The sequence below is a fragment of the Ailuropoda melanoleuca genome, chromosome 2, assembly GCF_002007445.2.
Source record: "Ailuropoda melanoleuca isolate Jingjing chromosome 2, ASM200744v2, whole genome shotgun sequence".
NCBI classification, from domain to species: Eukaryota; Metazoa; Chordata; class Mammalia; order Carnivora; family Ursidae; genus Ailuropoda; species Ailuropoda melanoleuca.
In genome coordinates this window covers 185,811,229-185,836,734 of record NC_048219.1, presented here as the reverse complement: position 1 = coordinate 185,836,734, position 25,506 = coordinate 185,811,229, and the positions used below count along the sequence as shown (strand labels likewise).

Genomic DNA, 25,506 nt, shown 5'->3' with positions numbered 1-25,506 from the left:
TTTAATTTATTTATTCGACAGAGATAGAGACAGCCAGCGAGAGAGGGAACACAAGCAGGGGGAGTGGGAGAGGAAGAAGCAGGCTCATAGAGGCGGAGCCCNTTCCTTGTCCCCATAACGCCGGGATCACGCCCTGAGCCGAAGGCAGACGCTCAACCGCTGTGCCACCCAGGTGCCCCAGATTTTTCTATTCTTTTGAGTGAGGCTTGGATGGCTATGTATTTTACCCTTAGGACTGCCTTTGCAGTATCCCATAGGTTTTGGACCGTTGTGTATTCATTCTCGTTGGTCTCCATAAATTGTTTAATTTGTTTTTTGATTTCCTGGTTTATCGAGTCATTCTTGAGCAGGATGGTTCTTAGCCTCCAAGTGTTTGAGTTTCTTCCAGGTTTTTCCTTGTGGTTGAGTTCCAATTTCAGAGCGTTGTGGTCTGAGAATATGCAGGGGATAATTTCAATCTTTTGGTATTGGCTGAGACCTGTTTTGTGTCCCAGAGCATGATCTATTCTTGAGAATGTTCCATGGGCATTTGAATAGAATGAGTATTCTTTGGTTCTGGGGTGTAGTGTTCTATATATATCTATGAGGTCCAACTCATTGAGTATGGCATTCAAAGCTTTTGTTTCTTTGTTGGTTTTCTGCTCTAGTGCTCTGTCTACTGCTGGTAGTGGAGTATTGAGGTCCCCTACTATTAATGTATTTTTATCTATATGTCTTTTTATTCTGGTTAAGAGTTGGCTGTGGATCTTGCTTCTCCCCTGGTGGGGGGCATATATATTAATAATTGTCATATCCACTTGTTGAATACTTCCTTTAAGAATAATATAGTGCCCTTCTGTATCTCTAACTATAGTCTTTAGTTTAAAATCCAATCTGTCTGATATGAGAATTGCTACCCCAGCTTTCTTTTGAGGTCCATTGGCGTGAAAGATGGTATTCCATCCCTTTACTTTCAGTCTGAATGTATCTTTAGGTCCAAAATGAGTCTCTTGTAGACAGCAAATGGATGGGTCATGTCTTTTTATCCAATCTGCAACCCTGTGGCGTTTTATGGGAGAGTTTAAGCCATTTAGATTGATAGAGATTATTGACAGATATGATTTTAATGATGCCATTTCTCTTTAAAGTCTTTGTATCGGTTGTGACTTGCTGCTCTGTATCACTCTTGGGGCCTTTTTACCTTTATAGAGCCCCCCTTAATATCTCCTGTAGGGCTGGTTTCGTGGTTACGAAATTGGTTAATGATTGGCGATTTTGGAACGTCTTTATTTCTCCATCAATTCTGAATGACAGCTTTGCTGGATAAAGGATCCTTGGGCTGCATGTTTTTCTCTGAAAGAGCTTTAAAAATGCCCCCCCCAACCCTTTCTCTCATTCCAGGTCTGTGGTNGAGCCCCCCTTAATATCTCCTGTAGGGCTGGTTTCGTGGTTACGAAATTGGTTAATGATTGGCGATTTTGGAACGTCTTTATTTCTCCATCAATTCTGAATGACAGCTTTGCTGGATAAAGGATCCTTGGCTGCATGTTTTTCTCTGAAAGAGCTTTAAAAATGCCCCCCCAAGCCTTTCTCTCATTCCAGGTCTCTGTAGACAGGTCTGACGTAATCCTGATACCTTTGCCTTGGTACGTGAGAAATTTCTTTGCCCTGGCCGCTTTCAATACTGTATCCTTGGATCTAATATTTGCGAATTGCACTATGACATGCCGTGGCGTAGGTTTGTCCTGGTTGAGCTTGGATGGGGTCCTCTCTGCCTCTTGGACACGAATGCTTGTTTCCCTTGCTAGATTAGGGAAGTTTTCAGCTACAATTTGTTCAAATATCTCTTCTAGACCTCTGTTTTTCTCCACCCCTTCAGGGATGCCGATGATTCTGACATTGGATCGTTTCATAGAGTCAGTAATCTTCCCATAACCTACATTCTTGAGAATGGATTTTTTTGAGTCCAGATTCTATTTTAGCTTCTCTTCTACTAACCCATCCTCCAATTCACGGATACGTTCTTCTGCCTCGTTCACCCTGGCTGTCAGAGCCTCTAGTTTTGACTGCATTTGGCTCATAGAATTTTTAATTTCTGTCAGATTCGCTCTCATTTCTGCCCTTAGGGATTCTATATTCTCAGCAACGCTTTCTCTGATGCTTTTTTCAAGTTTACTCATCATCTTGACCATTGTTGCTCTGAATTCCATTTCTGATAATTGGGATACATCCATATGTATTAATTCTGTGGCCGAGGCCAATTCTGTGGCAGAGGCCACAGACTCATTATCTTTTCTTTGCTGGGGGGGACTTCTCCTTCTCGTCATTCTGATGAAGAGAGATTGCAGGGTTGTCCAGAGCCCAAGTGTTGACTGGGACCCAGGCCGTGCGCCCTTGTTTTATAGAGATCTTAGGGATGTGGGCTTCTTCCTTAAAGAGTTTATTTATTTATTTGAGAGAGAGAGAGACAGTCAGCAAGAAAGGGAACCCAAGCAGAGGAGTGGGAGAGGAAGAAGCAGGTTCCCGGTGGAGAAGCCCGATGAAGGACTCCTGGGGTTGTCCAGAGCCCAAATTATTGACCGGGACCCAGGCAGTGCGCCCTTGTTTTATAGGGATCTTAGGGCTGTGGGCTTCTTGATTTTTCAGCCTGCCTTCTGGGGGAGGGCCCTGCTGCGCCGATACTCAGGCAACCCTGTTTGGGTAGAGTCTCCGTGTCTCCTGCAAGGGGGGATGGGGATGGGCACGCTGTGAGCCGGTATTTCCAGGCTTTTGATCTCTGGCGGCTTTCCCTGGCGGTTTGCTATGCCTCTTCTGAGAGAGCAGCAGCGGCTGAAATTCAGCCTCTGTCTCAGAACAGAGGGATCGCGGATCGTTCTCCACTGATGTTCTGGCCACTTTAACTCTGTTTCTGTTGGTGCTGCTCAACCCTGCAGCATCCCGGGCTGTGCGCCCCACACCCGGCGTCCCAGCCCTCACTTCCAGGGCTGGCGCATGTCTGTCCTTCGTGTTTCTAACGCCGCCAGCTGCCAGCCACCCCGCGCACTCCCGGAGCTCCCCGTCTCAGTCTGGACCCAGTGAGCACACCGGAGTTCCGGAGTTCCGTGAGATGCCTGGTGGTGCATGCTCCTGGCTCATGGTCTCAGTCTGCTCTCTCGCGGGTGCCGGTCCGTGGTCCGTCCGCTCCTCCGTGCAGGTGGCTACTGCTTCCCGGCACCTGAACGCGGCGGCTCCCTTCCCCTTCGGTTTATCTTCCGATATCTGTGCGTGGTTTCACGGCTCCCCGCTTCGTACCTCAATACTCAGCGCTGGAGATGTTCATTTGTAGAGATCCAGATGTATCTTCCTGCATCTCAGGGTGATTCCGTGGATGTTCAGGCTGGTCTGGTACCTATCCTGCTCAACTCAGGGGACCGGCTGAAAAAGGGGTCCCCTACTCCTCCACCATCTTAACTCCCTCCCCAGCAATACTTAATTTTTAAATACAATGCAGGGAAATGCTCTTTCATTCCAGCTGTGTTTGAGAAAGCGTGTGCATAGCTGGAGAACAGTCTCATGCAGGAATGAATAAAAGCCCTGCTGGAGATTTAGTTCTTCTTTGACTTCTGCCTTTATCATTAGTACCACGAGACAGTCAAAATATTTCATGACTGTTATAATCTGCTCACAATTACTTTTCTAAAAGGTAAGAAATGAAAGACTGAATTTATCCAATCTCATACATACATACTTAATAGTTTGACATTATTAAAACTACTTGGAAAGTGGAACTTGACATGCAATTCACCCTGAACTGAGACAGAGATTAAGTGTGTTCCTGGCCAGGTTTCACTAAAAGATAATTCTCTGTAGCACTCGGGTTTCCATTCAGGAAAAAGCTCCTCATTTTTCTTTTTTCCTTTCACTAGGATTTCTCCTCCTGTGGTCAACTCAAAATTCTTACACTCGAGTTGTCTGAATCTAAGGACCAACTAAAAACCTATTCTTAATGATTAAAAAAATGCATTCTGCTAGGTGCTCAATACCAATTTATGAAGATCATACATACACCCTTATTTGTTAAAAGCATTCCAAGAAAGACAACACCCCTCTTATCAGCCGTAATTTTATCCATTCATGGAAATTGTCCCTAATTCCATCCAGCATTAATTCCCAAGCCCATACCTTTTCTACTCCATTTCCCCCTTTGTCTTGAGGATGTTTTAATTCACACTAGGAACTCCCTTCTAATGGAAATACAGGGTTGCAAGCAAGATTTTCCAAGTAGGAAAAATTTTCACTCTCTTAAACACCCAGAAGATCCTTGATTTTGAAATACCATGTTGTCCAACAAACCCCATTCTCTCTTTTTTTTTAATTATGTGATGTTAGTCACCATACAGTACATCATTAGCAAACCCCATTCTTTAAAACAAGAAAGCATTAGGTGTTGAAGAATAGGAGAGTGGACAAAGGCTCAGGAGTAAATAACTCTTTGGCCCACTTGCCATTCCATTCAGTGCATTAGGAAAAGTAATTTGTTAAATGGCCCATGGTCACATGTAACAGTTCAATGGGCATCCCAAAAGTGAGCCAAATTGCTCCCTTCCTACTGTATTATCTCACCTCTTATGCAGGTGATTTTATATAGTACACACTAACTGTGGCCTTTTGCATCACTGTCATTACTTTTGGTGATGGTCTGAGGATTATAGGGAAACCAGCCATCACATCATCAAACACAGACACTTCCTCTCTTAGGATGCCCTGCGGCATCAAAGCTGTCCTAAAGTAACTAATTCAAGTGTTCCTCCAAATATTTACTCCTTTCCTTCTTCAAATGCTTTACATTTCTAGAGCTGCCCTGAAGCTAGTCCCAGCCATGGAATCTAGCATTTATAGTGGCCCCTCAAGAGGCCTCTCCAAGAAAAGCCAGCTCTCTCAGAAAACTGGAGCTCCAAAATCAGAAAGTGCCTCAGTCTTCTCAGCCTTCTCTCCCCAGTCCCTACAAATTCATGTCCAGCAATGGTTCTTAATCCTGGCTGCAAAACAAAATAAGTCAGGGTGCATTAAAAATCCCATTGCAAGGGTGCCTGGGTGGCTCAGTCATTAAGCCTCTGCCTTTGGCCCAGGGCGTGGTCCCAGGGTCCGGGAATCGAGCCCCGCATCGGGCTCCCTGCTCTGCTGGGAGCCTGCTTCTTCCTCTCCCATCCCCTCTGCTTGTGTTCCCTCTCTCATTGGCTGTCTCTCTCTCTGTCAAATAAATAAATAAAATCTTAAAAAAAAAATTCCACTGTGCAGGCTGCACCCTGAACAAGTGACATCAATATCCCTGGGGATGAACCTGGGCATCACTATTTCCCCCCAGCAATTCTAGTGCGCAAGCAAGGTTGAGAATCACTGCTGTAAAGGTGAGGGGTTGCGAGGACCAACCCTGCTTGTCATAGGTCTTGAAGAAGGAAGTGCAAGGACTTGAAATCAGACAGCCCTGAACTTGAGCTCCTGCATACCCATATGATCTTAAGCCTCTTAAGCTTCAGTTCTCTCATCTGTAAAAATGGAGATATACTGACATTCTGTGGCAGGTGGAGATTTAATGAGCTAAATTCTGTAAAGCACCTATGACAGTACTAGCAGCCAGGAAGCACTTGCAAATAATAATCACAAGGGCAGTAGCAGTATTATGGCCAGACGTGGCATTTGCCTGCATCAAAGAGTTAGGTAGAGGTTCATACCCACTCCCTGCCCTGCCCACGGAGCTAGTGGCAGGCCACACCTAGAAACCACATCTCCCAACTCATGGGCAAGCACATTTTCCACTACAACTCCCTTCTGTCCTTGATGAACTCAGCTCTCCTGTCACTGTTCCGTGGCTGCAGAGGATTTATGCAGGGAGACTGAAAGTGATCCCAATGTTCTCACCCATAAGAAATACACTGAATTTTTTTTCTTTTTTTTTCCTGCATTTTTTTAAAAATCTACTTCTTGAATGTATCCTTCAAGAGTTCCTTTCTTGTTTGAACACGGAGCAACTTGAAAACGTTTCCTTTAACTCGGAGCCATGTCTCATCAGTGCATTCCTTCCGCAAGGGACCTGCCGCCCGCAGGGACCGTCATTTACAGAGCTGCTGAGCTGAGCAGCGGTGGAGCCTTGATGAAGTTACAACCGCCCTGATGAAGATTTCCAACCAAGTTTCTACACAGACAACGTATGCCGGTGAGCCATGACATCGTTCTCCTGCTCAGCAGGACCTCAGAACAAAACGGGGTGTCATTAACGGAATAAGCTCTTAAATGGAATAGGTCAATGAAATTTATTTATAGAGCAAAAATCACTTTGTGAGAGTATTAGTTACAGGCAAATAAGTACATTTTGGTCGTTTTAAAAAAGAAGTTTGCATTCAGAGCTTTCCAAAGATTACAAGCCTTTAGGGCGATGGGTGCTTCCACAACTACTCACTGATAAGTACTTAGGCTGAATTAAATTTTGTTTGATATCCTATGACACTAAGGAAAAGAAAAAAGGAATATGTGGGTAATACTAGCCTTCGCTTTGAAAAGAGGGAAACAAAATATATAACCTTCATGACTAATGACATAATATATAGAAATCTCTCAAGGGAAAAGAAACAATCTCAATAGGGCTATTCTTTTTAATTCTAGAAGAGACCGTTGGTATCTAAAAAAGTAGAATATAATTTTCAGAAGAAAAAAATAAGTTGGGGTAAGTTTATCATAACAAAGAAACAATAGCTATTTTGTTAAGTGCAAGTATAAGAAGAAAAAGGAAAAAATACAAGTCTGGGGTATAAGAAGATGAAAAGTTACCTTCTTCCTGTACTTTCATTTACCATTTTTTTAATGTGTTCTGCTAGTCTCCAGATTAAATAAAGCACTTGAGTTTGTATTGTCTGAGGTGTATTTTGAATCTCTCCTGTTGAAGAATGATAGCATCCATTATCTATCTACCATGTATACAATGAGAGTTATCTCAGAAAGGAAATAGAATGAGGAAGGAGATTCACTCAGCAATTTTCAACCCTATCTGCCCTCAGAATCACAGGAAGAACATTTAGGAAATACATTCTGGAGGAAATCCTGAAAACAAGGAAGTACCCAGAGGTACCCAAATGATGACCTGAGTCCCACACGTTTTCCTCTCTGCCCCCACTTGACCACGGCAGCCCTGGTCCCCCTTGCAGATCAGGGGCAGTTACCCTGCCATTATGTGGACTCTTCTCAGTTGTTGATCCCTGGACGCGAGGAGCTCCAAGTGCCAGGCAACAGCAATGGCTTTTAATCCAATGGAACCCTTGCTGCATTGACTGGAAAGAGAGAACCCACCCTGAGAATCAGAGCCTCTAACCCTAAAGACCCCAGAGGCGCAAGCATACAAAGCGCCCCAGTCAGGCATCAACCTGGCTGTCACAGTACATCCCTTGTGCCTCAGGGAAGCAGCTCTCTGGAGACCCACGTTCAGGGAGCAGCTCATCCACAGGTCCCATGAGCCTTTTTTGCTGCGGAAGACAGAGGAGGGAGCTTAGCGGGATGAACTACACCCCCAGTCACCCACCCCCTCCTCCACTCTCCATTCTAAATCACTTGCTCTCAGATTATCACCCGTTGTGGTCCTGGTGGCCCCTGGTGGTATGACCCAGCCCCTTAATCCTTAAGGTTCTCTGGCTCTGGCACTCACTATTCCCAGGCACAGACAAGGGAGGAACAAGCAGCCCACGCCCCTAACACCTCTCAGTCACCATTCCTGCAAACTGGCTCCATCTCCTCTGATTTTAGCAACATTGTCTGTGCCACTGTTTGGCACTTGTTTACTGCCCTGGTGGCAGGAATCATTTTCACATCATTATTATCACTTTGACGTTTCTACCCTAAATAGCACAGTGTCTTACATAGAGCAGATGTTCAGTAAATAGTTGTTGATTGACAAGTTCACAATACACAATCTAGGGGTATTTTACAATCTACAAGTCCTTCAAGTGATTTGTTGACTGATGATATTTATAATAAAACAATGTGTATATTTTTGCTGCTAGGGTAAACAAAAACCATTTGGGTACTTGTAAATGACACATCACCTTTTTGAGAACATTCAAACTTGAATGAGTTGTAGGAGGACGTGTGATGACACACAAGCGCGTGTGAACACATGTGAGAGTGAATGTGACCATGAGAGTATTAGAGAAATAGTTGAAAATCAGCAGGGAGGGACCTCAAGGTCACTGGTTGAGGTCAGATACTCCATCAGAGTTCACCACCCTTCTTTCCCAGGCCCATCACAACGCACTGTGCCGTGGGTCTCCCTGCCTTCCTCCAAAGCCATCAAAATACGGGCTGTTTGGTCATTCTTCTATATCTAGTGTCTTCAGGCCTTTGCTCAATATGTGAGGAACGAATGAGTGAATTAATGGTTAAAATAGTGTCAGGGGTGCGCAGAAATGGCAGGGGTGTGCAGAAATGACAGATATAAGAGCCTCATTCAGAACCACGGAGGAGGAGTGTGATAGTGAATATAGACTTTGAACACATCTAGCTTTTCACATGTCAGATTTGAGGAGAGTCCTTTCCCTGAAGCCCCATCTCATCTGTTAAATAAATACTGAAGGGGGCATTTGAGGAATAAAAACGGTATATAAAGAAGGTAGGGCACTACCGGGATCAAAGGTGATTTCCCACCTATGCTAGTTGCTATTATTCTGTCGGTAATGTAGGTGTTTTTAAGCCCAAGAACATTGTTAGAAATGTATGAAAGGTTTATTTGGAACACATACATGCCAAAAAAGGAAATCCAGGTGTCTTCTCTACACAATATTTATGTATATTCAGGGTTTCAGGTGGGAAGGGTTCGTGTGCTTAAAGGTCTTCTAAGACCAGTGTGCCCGATCTCCTTGTAAATGCTGTTAAGAATGTCCTAACAGAAGGGGCACCTGGGTGGCTCAGTCGGTTAAGAGTCCGACTCTTGATTTTGACTCAGGTCATGATCTCAGGGTTGTGAGATTGAGCCCCATGTGGGGCTGTGCCCTGGGCGTGGAGCCTGCTTAAGATTCTCTCCCTCTCTTTCTGCTCCTCCCCCTCCCCTCTCTAAAAAGAAACAAAATGTCCCAATAGGAAATTGTGTGTCGAGTCCTCTATGGGCTGGGATTTTCTGGCTTCAAGAAAATTCCAAAAAAGGAACAACCTCAAATATGTATGTTCTCCTTTTAAATTTTTGAACAGTTTTTGTGTCCACATTACCATTCTCTTCATCAACTTATCAGCATTAGTCATAAAAACTCATCATTTGCAGATTTGATTTAAAAAGCAAGATTTTTAACCACAAGATTTTTTCCCTTCCAGGAAAATGGTTAAAAGAGAGGCTATTCTATCAAAACAGAATATTAGGCTGCAGCCCAGAAATACATTCAGAGGCGTAGCTTCTCCAGCAAGGAATACAACCACCTTCCCCTCCAGTCATCTGCATCAAAAGACCCTACCATTGGAATGGGGCCAGAAAGCCCTGAGCCAATGCTAGGAAAACGCCCAGACTGCTCAACTCAGTAACTACAGGTCTAGAAATTTATCCCAAGGAAGCAATCAAAGAAATGCAAAATATAGTCAAAAACACTCATTGTGATGTTATTTTAAAGAGCAAAAAATAACTTTTATGTCCAAAAATTGGGGATTGCTTTAGTAAATCAAGGGACATCATGGATTTTATAGTTTGGGGAGAATATTTCATGACATGGGAATATACACGTGATATATTAAATGTTACAAAATAGAGCATATCATCCCATTTCATTATTTAAAAAAATATACACAAAGAATATCACAAAGGATAAAATACATCCCAACCCTAAAGTGCTCATCTGTGAGTGATATAATTATGAGTAAATAATTTTCTTCTTCACACTTTTATTTTCCAAATTTTCTATAGTGAAATTTTATGATCTGGGGAAATGTTATTGATCACACAGAAAAACAGCTCAGATCTTATGTCAGTGTGAACAGATAGCATCACCTTCATGCATGAATAACAGCGTAGTTGAAACATTCCAGAATCTATCTTGCATTTCTGACATGATTGCTTCTCTCCAGATTGTGTCATCATCCTTCTCTTGGTACAAAACAGTTATATATATATATATATATATATTAAAAATAATACATAATTAAAATAAAAATATCAGCTGTACATACACATCAAAACAACATATATTCAAAATTACTTCATGGTATACAATATAAAATTAACCACAAATCAAATGTTTGTGTTCCAAAGATGGGGAATAACTCTTTCGATGCTCATGCCAGTCTCCTTCCCTCTACACAGGTGAAAAAAGAATGCAGTTCCATGTTCATGAGGCCAATAAACCAAGCTTCCCCCAAGTGTTACTTTAGCTAACCTGTTTCCAACAAGCCAGCAAAAATGCAGAACATTCTGGACTTAGAATGATAGAATTCTACATTATCTAAGAAACTAATGCTTTTATTTATGGTTATTGCCCAAGTACACATGTTGCTAATGATACAGAATTTTCTCTTACTATATAGATTTTTTTTAAAGATATTTTTATTTATTTATTTGAGAGAGAAGGATAGAGAGAGAGAGCACATGCGCACTAGCGAAGGGGTAATGGCGGAGGGAAAGAATCCCAAGCAGACTCCCCACTGAGTGTGAAGCCCCACTAAGTGCTGAATCCCGTGACCCCAAGATCATGATCCAAGCTGAAATCAAGAGTCAGGAGGCTCAACCAACCATGCCACCCAGGGATCCAGGTATATTGACTTTTTTTAATGTGAGTTTCATATATTGCTCTTGTCATGTCCTCTCTTCAGCTCAATTCATATTTATTAAATATAAGGCAGCGAAATGAATGGAATTCCAGATCATGGCAATCCCTCCACCTAGCTAAATCTCAACTTTCTCATCTGTAAAAGAGGGCATTGAATGGATAGTTTTAGTGTCTTGCCATTACTATCATTCTATGATTCTATGACCATTGCCACAACCTTATCTATTTTAACAGATAACAGGGAAACACAGACCTGAGCAATTATGAAGCCATGTGCCCAGAGTCCAAAGGAGATCATGAGGGTTTCCCATGAACTTTGGCTACAAACACAAAGAAATCCCATAAGTAGGTCAATGCAAATTCAATGTGTCCTCCTATTTCTATGTTAGTTTGATGTGTTTTATCATTGGGAATTTCTCAGGGATATCAGCGGTATCACTGGGCTAAAATCAAAGTATTGGCAGGGGTATATTCCTTTTTGGAGGCTTTAGGGGAAAATATATTTTCTTGCCCATTCCTGCTTCTAGACACCACATACATTCCTTAGCTCGTGGTCACCATCCTCCATCTTCGAAGCCAGTAATGGGGGTCGGGTGGAGTCCTTCTCACATTGCATTGTTCTGACCTCCAGTTCTGTCTCCCTCTTCTGCTAAGAATTCTTGTGATTTCATTATGCCCACAGATAATCCAGAGTAATCTCAAGGTTATGAAGCAGTTCATCAAGATTCAGGACAGAAGCCAACAGAATCCAAACTACTAAAAGTTAATTCATAGTTCACTAGTCTAACATAAATAATCAGTCCAATTTAGCAGTAAATCAACTCTCCAAGCTTATGCTTTGATTTAGTTGAAGGATATATGCGAACTCTACATAAAATATGACAGAGTATGCAAAAATGTTATGCAGCCTAAGAATCAATTCATCTGTTTATCTCATGCCCCTTAAACTAACTCACCCGAAAGACTGTTAATTGTTATTTGATGATATGGATCATTTATTTTGCAGTTAACTTCGACTTTTAACTGGATAAACAAGCCAAGAGATAAATCATTATCCCAATCTCGAAGGTTTTTATTTTGAGCTGCGTACTTAAACATGCAATTGACTGAGAAGTTCTTGAAACTGGAATGATTTTTTTTAAATGCACAAACATTAGCTTGTAGAAAAACAATGGAAATGGATGCAAAAGAATGGTATCAGCCTTTTTCTTAAAGGTATTTTAGCTATTGCTTTGTTCTCCTTAAAAAAATATTCGCAACAGATACTTGCTAAATTAAAGTATTTGTCTAAACACTCTACCATATGGTCTCAGTTACATTTGCACTGTTTTGCCAACATGTATTATCACATTTGCTTGAGGAAAAGGAACTCAGCGGATTAAGTAAGAAAATAACAGAAAATGGAAAGCCATACCTCTGGCCCTGTGCCAGCCTAATCCTGCTTACCTGTGCACCTGCTGTTCCATTAGCGATCAGGGCCAGCTTGAGTCTACCCTGCCCCCTAAGCCTGGATGTTGTGCCAAATATATTTCACTAGAAGCTGCATTGCTTCTCCACTGATTATAAATAATACTATACCTGAACACTGGAGTTTTCCAGGTAATGAGGATAGTCATGCATTCATTTGCCAAGTGATCTGTCACCATGTGTGAGATTGAAAATGCCTTTTGGTCTCAGAAAGTCCAGGGGAAAGGAACTTTCACAGGCATGAAATTTAGCCCCTAAAGGAAAAAATCCAGGCACCAATATTGGTAGGCATTCTCTCAGATAAGACAAATCACTCTCCCAAAATCATATGGCCACTAAGTGGTAGAGAAAAACCTTGAACCCGGGCGGCCTGATTCCTATGGGATTGACCACCACTCATACTATTCATTGCACTCTTCTGTGGCCTCCCAAGCCACAGAAATCACGGTCGTTGTGTGCACTCACCTTAAATTAAGTCTACCTTTATTCTGCATGCTTTGGGTGGTCCCAGAGGAAGAACACAGTGTTCCCTAGGTTTGACGATATTTTGAAATGCCATAGAGAGTCCAATTGCAGACTGTCTCCAGCTCAAAGGACCTCAAAGAGTTGCATATGTCCTCAGAATTTCCAAGCCACACTTAGATAAACCAGCCCGTGAGGCAGTTCCAGAAGCATCTCAGATTCATTAGGGTGTCCCAGAAATGGGAACAAAATGTCACTTTAAAACATGCTTGATGTCACTTTAAAACATGCCCACTCAGGAAAATGTCCTAGATGCTGAGCGCGTCAGGATAGCCGACATCTCTTTGTACTGGACAGACGTTAAGAAGGGTGGGATAAAAGAATCAAGGTGGGTTGTCTTCCGCAGTTTCTCTCGCTTTCCAAGCCGAGGAGCCATATACACTAATTATAGTTACTGGAAATACTCAAACTTGCTCATAGAAACATGGCTTTCCAATTCCCGAAGCCATAGTATAGTTATATACTGACAGCAATTTCCCTCTGTGAGAGCCTGCCATTCAAAGACACATGGTGGCCTAGCCCGTCCAGAAAGTCTGTTCATTTTTTCTCGAAACAATCTTAATTTAGCACCCACTAACTAGTCAGCGCATGCTGGGATTTTGTACAGGCTGTGAACTGTACAGGCTGGTCTCTGATGGGCTAGCATTTACATTATAGTTGGGCAAGTTGACAAAGAGATTTACCCACCAACCAAGCAATGAAAAAAATACATGGAATAAATACTTACTTTAATAAATGGTGAGAAGAAAATCCACTGAGTGCTGAATGGAGAACAGTTAGGTACAACTTTTAGGAACTAAGGTTGAAGGATGAGGTGGGGCCAGCTTTTGAAGAAATGGGAAAAGAGCATCCAGGGACAAGAAAGAATAATTCTATTCCTGGTGCACGTGGGTGCAGTCACCTCCACTCCCAACCTCAAGGAACCATTTTCCGCTACCGGTGTCCCTTGGTTTTCCATGGAGGAAGAATGAATATTAGGCAAAATGGCCCTTGAACACGATCTTTCTGAGATCTCAGACCACAGCCTTCATATGTACATCTTGACTCTGTGAGGAAGATAGTCCAGGACAGTGTGAAGACCTGAACGTCTTCAAAACCCAGGCTTTGGCCCCAGCTCTGCCCTTTTCAGTGTGTGCCCTAGTCAACTGTGCCTCCAATCATTTAACTAGTCTGGGCTTCTAGAAACTGGAGGCGTCAGATCATAAAGTCCCTTTCATCACTCATGCAGCTTGTAATTAACTGGCAATTGCAAGCTTGTACCATCCCTTAATCTTTTTTATTATATCACATAAAACAGACTATATTATATAGTTTTATTCTATATTATTGGCTTTTAGAAGCTTGCCCTTGTGGTTTTTTAAATGGATACAATAGGGGACCACTCCAAATGGTCCCTCACCCTAACCATCCTAACAAAGAAAATCATTTTTCCATAGAGGTCCTACCTTACACTTGCCCATTATAATTTGTCCTTAACAGTGAGTTGACCTCCCATTTCCCACATTTTTAATTCCATCAGGCATTTTTTGTCTCTAGTTCTGTTAATGCATGCTCAAAACGTCTCCTTTAGAATTTCCTTTTTACATCATTTTCCTTCCTCTCCAGGTAGACGACACCACCTGTTACTAGCGGACTCTAGGAAAGTTTATTACAAATCTGCACGCTGCATGGGCACGGGGGTTTCTCTGCAAAATTTAAAGACACTCTCCCCTAAGATTTTTAATTCCCATTGAATGACTCAAGCATTCCAAAACAAGGCAGTCTTCTGTCCTTAAAAAAAAAAAAAAAAAGGAAATCCTATAATTCCATTTATATTAAGTCCAAAACAGGCAAAATTTAGCTGTAGTGTTAGAAGTCAGGAGAGCAATTACCTCTGGGGAGGCAGATGGGGTAGCAATTAGGAGGAGGCTTCTGGGTATCAAGAATGAGCCACTGCTTGACCTGAGGGGTGCTTACTGGCACGCCTGCTTTGATAACTCACCCAGCTGCACATGTGTGATGTTTATACTTTCCTGTGCATGTGTGATATTTTAATTTAAGATTCATTAATAAAGAAGCCAAAACCGCCCCCCACACTTAGCTTAGCATCATATCCTGGGGTAGATGATTTCGTGGTTAAGTGTGTAGCCTGTGGAGCAATGGGCTCCCTTTACTGCTACGTGCCTTTCCTTGTCTGTAAAATGGCAACGAGGATTGCACTTACCTTGTTCTAAGTGCAAGAAGAGTTACTATCCGTAGAGCCCTTCCTCAAACAATGCCAGGGCCGTCAAGGGCAGTATTTTTTATTTATTTATTTGTTTGTTTGCCTCTTTATTTATCTATCTATCTATCCATTTAGAAAAGCACTTGTTAGCATTTAATGAACCGCCATCAAGCTACCAGGACACAGTCCCCCTGACCCCTCAACACACAAACACACACCCTTAATCTCCTCCTCAGCTCTTCTACTGGAAAATTTGGCCTTCGCAATGACAGGCTGTTCCAGGAGCTTTTCTTGGCCCAAGATTTTATAGTAGACCCTTCGTACCACATCAATGACAGAAGCAGCTCCTGTCTTGCTTTGGGCAGCACTCCGCCATGTCTGCTCATGACCAAGGTCCACAGTTTATCGAGGTGAACAGTCGGGCAGAAGCTCTGGCTCCTCTCTAAGAGGTTATGTTTCATGCCAACTTTTCCAAAGTAACCTGGGTGACGTTTGTTGAAGTAGTGATGCATGCTGCCAGCATTACCCGGGCCTCCATGGAGCTGTGGCCATGGCTCACGTGGCCCCCAAGTGTCTGTGTCTTCCTCTGTCTGGATGGCATGTTAGCAGGCCAGACAAAAGAGAGTGAGGGCAGTACTTACATATTGTTTCTCAGGGAAACAGAAGATGGCTGGAGTCCTTACCAGACTTTAGAGAGCAACCTGTCCATAAGGTCAGAGCATCAGATGTCCTGGGGGCCCAGACCCAGATTTTCTGGCCCTGTGATCCCCAAACCAGGTAAATGTCACCACAGTAAATGTCACCATTACTCACCCAGTCGCTAAAGCCCAAAACCGAAGGGTCATTTGGGACGCCTTGCTCTCCCACCCTTGGTCACCCAGCGATCGGCGAGTGTAGTCAAGTGTAGGTCCACATTTGCCTTCTTCTCTTACCTGGACTCGTTCCTACCTGGTCTGCTTGTTCCAGACTTGCCTCCTCCTGTCCCTCTCTATACAGCAGCAAAAAATTCATCTTCAAAAATAGAAAAGCTTCTCAAAGCTCTCGAATGGCTCCTCATTATGTTTGGGGACACGGGAGGAATCCCCAAATCCCTTGCTGTTCCTTACAAAGTCCTGTGTGTGATATCACCTCTGTCAGCTCTCAATGTCTTGAGTCCCCATATTTTACAGATAAAGAAAGAGAGGCACAAAGAGACTAAGAAACTCACTGTCAGGGTTACAGGACTAGTGAGTGGCAGAGGCAGGACTGGAACAGACTCCAGCCAGCACGCTTCATTCCCACGCTAACAATCCCAAGTTCTTCCTGCCCCGTAGTCTTCACTCACACTTTTTTGTGTAGCTCATTTATTCTTACCCTTCAAAGCACAGTTTAAATGTCATTCTGTCAATCAGGTTTGCTGTGACCTCCCACCATTATACTCAGTCCTTTCTTTGTTTACTTTGCAGTATCTAATGGATAATCATTTGGTCCCTTCAATTGTTTTTCTCTGCCTTCCCCATTAGTACCTAAGCCCCATGAGGGCAGGCCCTGTGTCTGCCTTGTTCTTTACCATTTCTCTGGTTCCTGGGACAGAGTGGTGTTCAACACAGACTAAACGGATAAAAAGTGTGTGATTTCCACACTAGATGATTCTTACCCTCTGAAAGGGAGGATTAGCCCAATATTTAGCCCATTATTTTTTATATACTTTCAAGTATTAATAAAGTTCTAAGTTGTGAGTGAATTTTTTTCATTCCTATTTTATAATCTTTTCAAATATGCACTCATTCAAAACACTCAACAAAATGAAGTTCCGTGTCCTCATGAAATTTACATTCTAATGAAGAGAGTCAGACAATGGACAGCAGATAAAATAAAGGAGTCAAGTATAAGGCACTATTCCAAGGAGACAGATGCTACAGAAAAAGAAGAAACAGGGTGTGCGGGAGAGTAGGCTACGCTGGTGGCCCTCAAGGCTCCTTATCCACTGGTGTTCATGTCCTCGTGTAGTAAGTCCCTTCCACATCACCTCGAGATGATTTGCTTTGGCCAAGGATGACGCAAACAGAAGTTCAATAAGTACTTGCACACGGCAGCCTATCTATTGGAATGGTCCTTCTTGGGAGCCAATAGCCACCAGGCTGTAGAGAAGCTTGGGCTAGACAACCCAAGCAAGAGACACCACACAGACAGGGGACCTGGAGAAGAAGAGGCCATCTTGGACATTGAGGCCCCAGCCAAGATCCCAGTCGAATTTGGTTGCAATCGGCTCCCAACCTCTGGTGGCAGAAGTTCTACTGCCGAAGCAGGCGAGCTAACCCTCGCAGGGCTCCTGCATTCGCATCTGCAATGAGGTTACTGAGATAAATGATCTCTAGCCTCTCTCTCAATTCCAACTTTCTAACATTTTAGATATTTAAAAAGTAAATGAATCATGCAGAATGTATCGGTTTCATAATGGGGAAGTGCAATGATAAAATAATCCAATTTACTTCCATTTGTGATAGAGAAGGTATTTCTGCTTTTCTTTTGAAAGACAAGATGAGCTTTTGAGCCATAATAAGTAAAATATGTTCCTTTTGCCCAGTTCTTCCTTCTTTTTTGCCTGTTTACAAATACCACAGAAATTTTAGTGTTGAGAAAGTAAACACAAGGTCCTTGTTCTAATGCCTGATAAAAGAAAAAAAATATGCCTAGAAAAGTGAAACTTTCCACAGTTAAAACACATCTTTACGGACAAGTTTGAAAAATGTGTCAATGTCCACACTGGGTCAGTTTCCCCCTCCCCTGGGCCGTATAGAACATATTTTCTCACCCATTAAGGGATTAAAATGGGTTCTCTCTCTCTCTCCCATTGAGGTATAATTGACACATGACATTATATTAGTTTTAGGTGTACATCATAATGATTTGATACTTGTATACACTGAAAAATGATCACTGCAATACTATCCATTGCCATCCGTCCCCATACAAAGTTACAAAGTTCTTTTTCTTGTGATAAAAAACTTTAAAAATGTTCTCTCTTAGCAACTTTCAAATATACAATACAACATTATTGACTATAGTCAGCACGCTGTATATTACATCGCTAGGACTTATTCATTTTATAACTGGAAGTTTCTATCTCTTGACCTCTTTCATCCATTTCACCAGCCCCACACCTCTGGCAACCACCAATCTGTTCTCTATCAGTTTTGCTTTGTTTACTTGTTTGTTCTCTTTTTTAGATTCCACATATGAGTGAAATCATATGGTATTTGTCTTTCTCTGTCTGATTTATCTCACTTAGCATATTGTCCTCAAGGTCCATTCATGTTGTGGCAAAAGGTAGAATTTTGTTCTTTTTATGGCTAAGTTTTCCTTGTGCATATACACCACATCTTCTTTATCCATTTATCCATTGATGGACACCTAGGTTGTTTCCATATCTTGACTATTATAAATAAAGCTGCAATGAACATAGGGGTACCACACATTTTCCTAATAGCATGAGTCTTCTTTACCATTAGCCATTGGAAATGAAATCATTTGGGGTCAAAGGTATCTGAAAACATTATAGTTTTTCCTCCATTAACTCCCAGGAAGGGAGTTGAATCTCACCAGAATCAACACAGGGTAACAAGGGAAAACTCCAGAGAATTAGGCTGAAGAAAAGGAAAGAAAGCAGAAATCATTATCCAAGGGAAGAATGAGTCATCATAAATCATTACAACCAGGGCCATTGCAATCCTGGTCCAAATTTCCTTTGAACCTGACATCCAATGATAATCTGATGGTAAGATATACAATGGAAGGGAGACTTGAGAAGTGTCCCCAGGATAAATCATTCAGGGAAGACTAGGGAAATGCTCCTGGGACACTGAGTGGGAAAAGAGAAAGGCAGAGTTCTGAGAAAGGCAGAGTTCTGTGAAAGGTGAGGAAATGCCAGCTTCCCAAGGTATCTGGACAAAAAAGGAAAAGCAAATGTTGTTGTCTGCTCTCAGGTATGTTTTGGTAGGAAGGAGAGTGGAGAGGTGTTGGTGGCATCCAAGTTTATGTCTAAGTCAACTGTGACTGATTCATAAGCCATCCCAAAATTGTGTGGCTTGAAATAGCAGTAATGTGTTACTTTTCACAATACTGTGAGATGGCTGGGTGGTTCTTTTTTTTTTTTTAAGATTTATTTATTTTAGAGAGAGAGAGAGCATGCAAGCTGGGGGAGGGACAGAGGGAGAAGAAAAGACAGAATCCTAGGCAGACTCCCTGCTGTGTGCAGAGCCTGACACAGGGCTTGATCCCACAACCCTGAGATCACGACCTGAGCTGAAATCAAGAGTCAGACGCTTAACCCACTGCACCTCCCAGGTGCCCCAAAGCTCGGTGGTTCTTCTGGTGTTTTGCCAGGGCTTTTTCATGCTCTGCACTCAGCTGAAAGGCTGTCTGGTCTAGAAGATCCAAGATGACTTCACTCGAAGGCAAGCAGTTGATATAGCTGTCCACTGGGGTGCCTTACTTCCCCTCCCTGTGGCCTCTTGTCCTCCAGCAGGGAGAGAACTGCTTCCCCAGCTTGTGGTCTCAGGGCGATATTCTGAGAGAGCACAGAGGAAGCTAAGATTTAGGCATTAGACTTACACTGTATCACTTCTGCCACATTCTACTGGTCAAGGCAAGTCTCAAGGCCAGCCCAGAATCAAGGGGAGGGCAAATCAATCTCACCTTTTGAGAGGAGCTACAAATCCGGAGACGAGGTTTTCCAGTTTATCACAAAATCTACCATTTCGGCCCTCTGCTTTGTCATAATCAAAAATTACTGTCAAACTGTACTGGATTACTGAGTGAACGTTAACTCTGCGCTCTCTGGTGGAATTCTCAGTGATCCCAAGTTTAAGTACAGGCAGCCTGGGAATAGTTGGATGGTCAGTGAACAATAATGAGGTCATGGTAATGTTGGGGCTGAAACTTATCATGAACGTCACAGGAACTTACCACGATTCCCGAGAAATTAGGTATAAATCTGAGAAAAATGCCTTGTTTAAAATGGGGATACTCCTCCCTTCATTAACAAAAAATCCTTTCAAAAAATGTTCAGATTTTTTTAAGAATTCTATAACTATGTACGATGATGAATGTTCACTAGACTTATTGTGGTGATCATTTTGCAATATATACAAATATCGAATTATTATATCATACATTTGAAACTAATAAAATGTAAGTCAATTATGCTTCAATAAGAAAATGAAAATAAAAATAAAATAAATTTTTAAAAAAGAATGTAATAAAATGTCTATTGGTGTTAATGTTATTTATCACCATCTCTTTTTACAGTGCTTTTTCTAGAAACATTATTGGCTGTGATGAGCTTCTCCCAGTTCAGTAAGTGAACTCTTCATAACTTAAAAGGAAAAGCGCAGTCTCTGAATAATAATACCGTGTTTATTTTTCTGAGTAAGCCTAAACCCCTCCTTCATAAAATGAATACAAACAGCTGTCTGCCATTTAAGTTCCTTTCGAAAGTATAACGCTATTTGGTGGGGCTTTGCCAGGTTCTATTTGTTTTGCCTTTAAGCCAAATGAGCTCTGCATACGTTCCCAAAGCTCAATGCCCTCAGCTGTTCTTCAGGTGCCCTCTTGGAACAATCCTGTGCAATGCCTCTCATCCCAAAGCAGTCCAAACACTATGCTATCTCTGGTATCAATTTCGGAAGTATATAGAAGCAGAAAAATACTAAGTATTTAATTAGTTAATTAATTAATAATAATTTCCAATTGTTCCTTGGATTCAAACTTTTCAAGAAACCAACTAGATGATTTTGTTAAATTAATTTAATCATATAGGTCATGGGATTAACTCTAAATATATGGAGAAAGGGACAGATTTGAGAAAAGTATCACTCACCTAGTGCTTTAATCCAAGAGGAGTCCAATCTTAGATCAGTACTTCTCACGTGTAAGCTGTGTCAGAATTACCTGAAGAGGGGCGCCTGGGTGGCACAGCGGTTAAGCGTCTGCCTTCGGCTCAGGGTGTGATCCCGGCGTTATGGGATCGAGCCCCACATCAGGCTCCTCCGCTATGAGCCTGCTTCTTCCTCTCCCACTCCCCCTGCTTGTGTTCCCTCTCTCACTGGCTCCCTCTATCTCTGTCGAATAAATAAATTAAAAAAAAATCTTTAAAAAAAAAAAAAGAATCACCCGAAGAGCTGGTTAAAGCACAGACTCCTGGGCCCCACCCTAGAGATTCTGATTCAGCAGGTCTTGGGAGAGCCTAAGGATGTATGCATCTAACATTTCCCAGGGGATGCTGATGCTTCTGGTACATAGACCGCGTATCGAGTAGGACTGTCCTCTCCCACATCAGGTGAGAAGAGTCTGCGACAGAAAGTACACTTTTTATCTTGCACCTTTCCTTAAAGGTGACAGGCAACATGTCCTTCCAATACGATAATCTGTGAACGCTCTTTAACTTGCTCCATGAAGAAGCTTCCCTCATTGTTGCTAAAAGTAGATTCCACTGAGATTTGAATTTTGTTGTTGTTCCAAGTAGACCGTTCACACAGTTCTAGCGATGGTCTTTGGTATTAAAATACCCAAGCTACCTAAACAATAATGGCGACCTCTTAGATCGCCATTGTGGTAGACCGTTTAAAGGCCAGAAATTACTCCCATCCTGCGCTGATTCTCCCTCCCAGAATCGAAGTCTAGTTTTCCATTTCCTGAACTTGAGCTGGTCTTGTGACTTGCTTTAACCAATGCAATTTGCTGAAGGTCACTTTATGCAAGTCCCAGCCCCTAACCTCAAAAGGCCTTGCAGTTTCCACATTTGGCTTTTTGGAAAACTCTTCTGAAATTGCCATATGAGGAAGCCAGTCTAGCTTCGTGCAGGATGAGAGACCCCGGAGGAGAACCAAGGCACCACAGACCAGGGCCAGCACCAACTGCCAGGTGTAAAGCCGTCTTAGAATGTGAGCCCAGTTCCCTTCTAGCTTAAATGCCATTGCATGAAGGAGCCCAGGCAAAACCAAGAGAGGACCTGCACAGCCAACCCTTAGAAACTTAAAAAATGACACATCATTGCTTTTAAGCCACTACGTTTTGGGGTGTTTTGTTAGATAGCGGTAATGAACTGATACGGCCAACCTGCTTGTGTCAGTCAATCCGGGTAAAGAAGGGTCCTGAGACTCTATAGGACAGAACTAATAATACAACAGCACCTCACAGTCTGCAGTGCCTGCAACAATATGGCAGAATCCACATCAATGAGTAGTGGCGACCCACTACTGGTGGATGGCATTGGCCCATCCTCCTTCTTCTCTATGCAAAGAGAAAGTGCATACATCTCAACAACAACAATAACAACAAAAACCCACATTAATTATTCTATGTCTAAAGGAGTAAATAACAATGGAATCAAGCAAATGACCCCCTGCTTTTCCAGGTTGACCTTAAGCTCAGACAATCTGAGCAAACTTGCCTAGAAGCGCAGGGAACGATGGTATGCAATAGAGAAGAGGAATGTCTCACCACGTGGTGAGGCAGAGCATTGACTGTGGTAAAACAGAAGGCAATCTTTCTAGAGTATAACCATTGGTAACTCAGCATTGACTTTTTTAAGACAAATGAGGAGGATTTGCACTGAAGTAACATCTTCCTCCATATCCCTCACTCACTCAAATGACCTGAATAAAGATACCCTGTAACATTAGCCTGCCTTTCGAAAACCTTGGCTAATTCTCCGACTTTCCTTTTCAAGGGACTTGATTTGAAATTGGGAGGTAAGAGAGTAAACATTGTATTGTCCTCACTTAACTGGACATAATAAAAAAATAATAAACAAAAAAAATTAAAAATTAAAATAAATTAAAAAAAAAACAACCTGAACCTTAAGTCCAGGTAAAACCTTGCCCAACATGTAATTGACAAACAAATCAGCATCCCCTGGTACTTCAATCATCCCATCTTCAATAGATCATAGTGAGAAGGTTGGAGGACTCTAATTTCAGAAGCAAAATAAGTATTAAGGGTGTTTATTTAGAGTTCAGTTTCTTGCCCCACTTCCCCCAGTTTCATATTCAGCAAGCCTGGGGTAAAACCCCAAATCTACACTTTAAACCAGCATTGCAAGTGGCCCTGGGACGAGTTTTTGGAAAACAGTGGAAGAGTTCCAAAACACAGTATTGGAATGACCTAGACACAGCCCCAGCTCTGCCTCTCAACAGCTGTTTGGGCACGTTTATCCCTCTGAGCCCCAGAATCTTCATCTATAAAATGGGGAGCCTAATATACTGACTTAGTTTGTTAGGGCTGCCGTAAAAAACACCACACACGGGCTGGCTTAGTGAGAGAGATTTGTTGCCTCGCAGATCTGGGGGCTGCAAGTCCATGATCAAGGTGTTGGAAAGCTTCGTTGCTTCTGAGGGCTGTGAGGGAAAGTCAGCTCCACGCCTTGTCTCCTAGCTCCTGGTGGTTTGCCGGCAATCTTTGACATTCCTTGGCTTATGTAGCTCTGCCTTCATCTCCGTCTCCCTACGTGGGTGTCGGCTTCTCAAGATCCCCTTTTTATAAGCATACCAGTCATATTGGAGTAAGGACCCACCCTACTCCAGTATGACCTCATCTTAATTAACGACATCTGCAATGACCTATTTCCAAATACAATCACAATCTCAGGTCCTGTAGGTTAGGACTTCCACGTAAGAATTTTCGAGGGACACAAATATCCATCTCTCAAGGTTGCACCGATTTCAAGGAGGAAAATGCCGGTCATGTGTTTAGCACACCGTCGGGCATTTATAAGCCCTAATAAATGATAGCCATTAACTATTACTATATTCCATTGTCTCCCATAACACTGGGAGTGTGTGTCTCCTTTCTACCTTCACTCTGGGCTGTGGCATATAAATATCATTTTAAAAAGAGAATTGGCCTTTTCCAAATGTTTTTATATGCTAGAAAGAGAAATGATCTGGTGTGATTTCTGAATTTTACAAGGTGTAAGAGATAGAACAATTACACAGACCCTGCTAGGGCACTCAGGGTCTGAAAGTTTTGGGGAAACAGGGCCACTGCCTTGGTGCCTTCTTCGCGGTAGAAGACAGCTGCTCTTCTTAAATGTTGCATTTCATTATGTCACTTATGCTCCAGGGTACGGAGTCTTTTCTAATCTTTGCCTTTTGTACAAGCGTTTTCTGATTGTTCCAAGGCTTTATTTACTCATTTATACCTCGACTAATAGAATTGTTGAATCTCTTGGAAATTAAAAGTAATTTAAAGAGTTTATTGTTTAACTTAATTAAATTCTCCATGTCCTCCCATAATGTAGCACTCCGTAAAAGGAAAGACCCACTATTAAAAAGTAAGTCGATTCGTGCAAGAGCAATTCTCCCAGTAACAGTGTCTACTCTCATTATCTCCCAGCAAATTATCTACTCTGCAGATTATCTGCTGAAAATTAAACTCTTATCAAAGAAAGTAAGTGAGAGCTAAGGTACTCGCTCTGCCATGAACTCTCCAGTAACTTTTTGCAGAAGTCTGAAAGCTTTCAGAAAACGGCATTCCTTGGCTGGTATGGCAGGGATAGGCAACTGTGTAAAGCACCCAGGTTTTTCAGGAACTTATGGAAACTTCCAGCAAGGGTCATAAGCATATGGTCAGAGCCTGATGTTTTGCAAGACTTAAAGAAATAATCTCCAAACTCTTTGAAAATCAGATTAGAGTATCTGGTAAGATAAAGAAAATTCGGTATGATTTATCTCCCTTCATAGTGCCTTAGTCACAGACCTGAGAAAGAGAACTTATAATCTTACCGCACCTTTGTAAATCCTTTATAATTTTTAATGTTTATATAAGGGATTGAATTTGATTCTGTGTAGTAAGTAAAACACATTTTACTTTCCTCTAGTCCCAAAAAATAGATTCTAAAGCCCATTAGATTTGCCCATCTGGTAGGAGACAGTTGTTGTTGTAGCCTGGCCGACATCCAGCCCCACTCCAAAAGTCAGCTCCCAGTAGTCTTCAAGGGAACTGTCTTTTCCCTAACTCCTAGGCCACATGATTCAATGAGCTGACCCCATCCCCTACCAGCCCCCAGGCTCTACAAGTGAACGTGTGATTCAAATGAGCCAACAGGTGTATTCCATTTTCCAGGCCACAGTTGCAGATACAGGGGTGGACCGGTGACCCAACACGTCGCCAAGAGCATCTTTCTTAGAGTGGTAGTTTAGAAGTGGGAAAGATGGAGGCGCCTGGGTGGCACGGCAGTTGAGCGCCTGCCTTCGGCTCAGGGCATGATCCGGGCGTTATGGGATCGAGCCCCACATCAGGCTCTTCTGCTGTGAGCCTGCTTCTTCCTCTCCCACTCCCCCTGCTTGTGTTCCCTCTCTCGCTGGCTGTCTCCATTTCTGTCAAATAAATAAATAAAAATATTAAAAAAAAAAAGAAGTGGGAAAGATGAGCTGTTTTTCCAGAAGGCGCTAAGCTGGCATGATGCCACCTTTGTCACCACAAGGGAGAACCTGCCCAAGGATAAAGCAAACGTGAAGAAAAACAGAACCAGGAACTGAGAGAGACATAATTGATGATGTTTTGCATCTGGATTTCGCTGTCCATGAA

The 25,506-nt window shown here is 42.4% G+C and overlaps 1 pseudogene; it reads right to left on the bottom strand.

The window, feature by feature from the left end:
• Positions 1–15,538, bottom strand: part of LOC100484855 — a 35,486-nt pseudogene extending 19,948 nt beyond the window's left edge.
• Between the last annotated feature and the right edge of the window lie 9,968 nt (positions 15,539–25,506).